The following is a 4,331-nucleotide window of genomic DNA, read 5'->3' as shown; positions in this document are numbered from 1 at the left end:
GCCCCTGTGCTGAACAGAACTTGTGAAATCATGGGAGAGATCAACTTCCTGCCCATACTGTGTGGTTTCTGTCCTGTATAACCTAGAAATAACCTGAGTGTGCACATAGATAAAGTGAAACTCAGGGGCTGTCTTTGCTATGGGGTAGGCGTCATTGGGAGGCACTATGTGCTGTAAGCACATAGCAGAAAGGGGGATTCAGGAGAATGGGACTAGTCCAGTTGCTGTGATTAGGTTGCTGGTGATCTTGGGCAAGTCCTTTCCCCATTCTGATCCAGTCACATCTGATCAGTGGAGGATTAGACAAGATGGTCCCCAAGAGTGCTTTGGCAGGTTCTCTATTCTCTCAGCAGAAACAAGAGGGGCCTCAGAAGTTTGAACACTTTGACATCCAAGAAATCACTCTGAATGCCTCCCCTGGACTGCCTTCTCCAACCTTGGTCATGGGAACTGGAAGACAGAAATCTCCCTCTTGTGCTTATACACTAAGGAGGAAGAACCTGCCCTTACTTTGGTCTCTCCAGATTCCCCTTCTACTTTGGAAATGCCTGGAGACCACCTTGGGAGGAGACAGCCAGAGTGGACATTCCTCACACACCCTGGACCCCTGCCTCCTCATCCTTGCCAGCCGGCATTTGTTCCCCCATCCCACTGTGCTTCAGGATGAGGCTTGTTTCCGGTGACTCGGTGCATCTGTCTACCCTCATAGTCCAGCCAGCAGCCGTTCAACACAAGCCCCTCAGCTCCCCGTATGGGGTTTGATCTCAGACTCCAGACAGGAATCCTGCAAAGAGCAACTGGTTTGGTTCAGGACATTGAACCAGATGCTGAGGGCCGGGACCAGGAGGGTTAAGTTTTCCCTCCCTCCCGCCTGCCCCCTGCAGTGCTGGCCTCAGCTGCTTGGAATCCCTGGGGTCCTGTAGGGCCCTCCCCGCAGCCAGATGGGCAGCAGCGCCAGGAGAGGAGGAGGAGGAACAGTGGAAACAGGCCTCAGGGTACCCCCAGGCAGGGAGGGGAAGGGAAGAGGAGGAACAGAGGAAGGATACAGGATGGCTGTGAGGTAGGGGAGCCCCACTGGCAGAGTGGAGAAGGCAGAACCCTTCTTCTTGAGCCAGGCAGGGGACAGGGGCTGCCTCAGGGCTTTGGAGCTGTGGGGAGATCAGGGCACAGCCTGTTGTGCTCAGCCGGCCTCTGCCTGGGAGCCAGCTCTTGGCGTGAAACCCTACCCAATGCTGGCTCTTGCTGCTCTTTCTTGTTTCTTAATAAGGTCGAATCAGAGTGAGTCAGAGGAGCCAAGTTTCCTGTTAGGCTCTGTTTGAATAAACTGCTCTGAACATAGCTTGGGCCTCTGCGCAGGCTGCTGAGGCCAGGGCTGCGGCCCTGCCAGCCATCTCTGCTGAGACTGGAGACCTGGGGTCTTGGCCTGGCCTCCAGATGCTCCCCGGGGAAGCCTGTTAGGCTCTCGGAGCTACAGTCTTCATCTGTAACTTGAGGGTAATAATACCTTTCTTGTGGTATATTTGGGAGGATGAAATAAGAGGTTTATGAAAAGTACCCAGCACAGTACCAGGCATGTGGCCACTATTTTTTCTTTCCTCTAGACTGGTGAGAGAAGGAAGGGGTTCATCCCCAAAGGTGTTCCCCCCCTTCCCCATTTTCTCTGTCCCTTTCATGTTTTATCTGTCTTCAGCATCCTTCATTGTGCCCAGCTCAGGGTGAACCCCTGGGGCCTGTCCTCTTCCCTCCTCTCCACTCCCTCCCTCATCCTCCTTCTCTCTTCCAGTCTGGGTCTCCCAAAGTTGCTGGCAACACCCCCTCAGATCTCTGAGCCCAGGGGAGCCTGCCTGGTTCCACCTCTCCACACACAGGGCAAGGCCTTGCCCAAGTAGTTGGAGGTGTCCTGGCATCCTTTGACTGGAAGCTTCAGAGTGTGGGTCTGAGAGAGACCTGGGCAGGCTGCAAAGGATGCAGAGCTAAGGTCAAATGAGGGTTTCCAGTCACCAGGCTAGGCTGGGCCTGAGCTGTCTGGAGGTGATGGGGTGGTGGGTGGCTCCTTACTAGGCCCAGTCCCTACAGGCTGTGTTCACACCCACAGTTTTAAGACCCAGCCATGTGGTTGAGGCTTGTTGCCAGCCCCTGGCATTAGGAACCAGGCTCAAGGGTTCTTGGAGGGCTGGGGTATAGGGCTGAAATAGCTTTTTGGTAGTGTGTGACTTTATTAAGAATCTAATATGTTCTGGACCGGGCTGCTCTACTGCTGGGCTTCCCATAGGACAGCCAGTGTCCTTTGACCCTGTGCTAGAACTCTAGGCTCTGGAAAATCTGTGGGGGAATGAGGAGGCCTTAGACCCAATCAGTAGAGGGTTTGGGAAGCCGAGAAAGGATAGGAGCAATGGGACGCCTTACGGCTTTGCAGAGGAAAGGACCAAGAGGCCCACTGTAGGTCAGAATGTTTCTATGGTTGGGGGAAAACGATGAGGCAAGCTCCCACGTGGGACAGGCCTGGGTCTCCCCCACCCACCCTGATCCCTGGCTGCTGAGCCCAGTACCTGGCACCTGGGTGGGCAGCTCAGGAAAGGCCACTGATGGGATTTGTGCTGAACTGGGGATGGAAGCCTCAGCCCAGCCAGCACTGGACCCTGCAGGCCCCAGCCGCTGCCTCTAGGAATTGGGCTGGAGGAAGTGCTGAGTGAGGAGGCCTGGCGAGCTGGCACAGAACACGCTGACTCTGCAGGGAGAGGACCACCAAGTGACCACTGCCAGCTGGGCCCTGTGCCCACCCCTCCCCCAAAGCCACATCTGGTGCAATGGTCCTGGAGGCAGGGGGGCTTTGGTCCCCAGAACCAAGGAAGGCAGCCGTGGAAAGGCCCTCGGAGGGGGCTAGGGGCCTTTGGTTTGGAAGCGCCTCTCTTCAGGGCTGGAACTCTGGAGAAGCCAGGAAATGGGGGAGGTGAGGTCAGAGTCTTTTGAGGGACAAATGGGGTGGGGGGAGGGGGGAGGGAAGGAACCCACCCTTCTCTAGGACCCAGGGGAATTCGGTGGCTCTGGCCACCTCCTACTCAGTTTTTCCTCGAGCTTCCAAGCTTCCCTGGGGAATTGGAAATACCAGAGTTGATAAAATAGTCTGGGCATCAAGGCAAAGCTCTGTGGGGCAGGAAGGCACCTCGATCCCCTGATCCCCTCGGCCACCAGCCCAGCCAGCTTCTCCCCTTCCTGACTTTCTCCCCCTCGGGAGAGGCAGGCAGGGCTCTGGGGCCTGCTGAATGGTAACATTCCCTGTCCACCCCACTCCACCCCACCCCCGACCCCCCATCTCTCCATCCCAGGGTCCAGAGCTGGCAGAGGCAGGGAAGATCATTATTACAGGAACAGGAGAGGGGATATCATCCCAGGGGCCTTCCTTGTGGGGAGGGATTTTGCCGAAGATGTTGGGTGTGGCCTGCTGGGTAGGAGAGCCCCTTATGTCAAGGTTGGGGGGTGGGTAGCACTCAGGCAGCATGAGGTAGGGAGAAGGAGCTAACAGAGCCCCCTGCGCAAAGGAGAGAGCTGGTGAGACCAAGCAGGACGCCAGTCCCTTGGGCTGCAGTGTGGCAAACTCTGGAGAACTGGCAGAGAAACTGAGGCAGGAACCCAGTGGTTGTAATAGCAGCCTGGCAAGGTTAAGGGAGGCTCTTTTCTCTCTCTGTCTCTCTGCTTTTGTTTTCCTGCCTCTATATCTTTAACTTCCATCTGGGTCTTTCTGGGTTACTCTGCCTTTTTTTGTTTCTTTTTTCAATACTCCCCATTTTCTCATTCAATCTTTCATTCATTCATTTTCTCTGTCTCCCTCTGTTTCAGTGGCTTGCAGTCTCTACTATTCATTTCTGTTCTTTCACATCTCTCTTACTCTGCCTCATCTGTTTCTCCCAATTATCCCTTCATTTGTCCACTCCTTCAGTCAGCATGTTCCCTGGGTGCCTGCTGCATGCAGGCCCTGTGCTGGCTGCAGGATCCCCAAAGAGCTCACAGTCTAGTGAGAGTGATACAGGTAAACAGACAAGAACAGAGTGACTGTCCTGAATAGAGGTGAATCATTGTGCTGACTCTGTGACCTTTGAGTCACTCAATAAATATTTGTTGAATAAATGAATAAATGGTGAATTTCCTGTTCGTATTCTTTGACTATTTTCTGTTGTAATATTCATCTGCTTAGTATTGATTTATAAAATGTAGTATATTTAGCATCTTTTTGTATATCACTTTGTCACATATTGTGCAAGTAATTTTTGAAGTTTGTCATTTGCATCAGCATTTTTAATACTTTCCTGATACACTGAAGTGCTTCATTTTTT

Source organism: Kogia breviceps, chromosome 3 (genome assembly GCF_026419965.1).
Source record: "Kogia breviceps isolate mKogBre1 chromosome 3, mKogBre1 haplotype 1, whole genome shotgun sequence".
In the NCBI taxonomy this organism is placed as follows: Eukaryota; Metazoa; Chordata; class Mammalia; order Artiodactyla; family Physeteridae; genus Kogia; species Kogia breviceps.
This window is presented reverse-complemented; position numbering follows the sequence as displayed.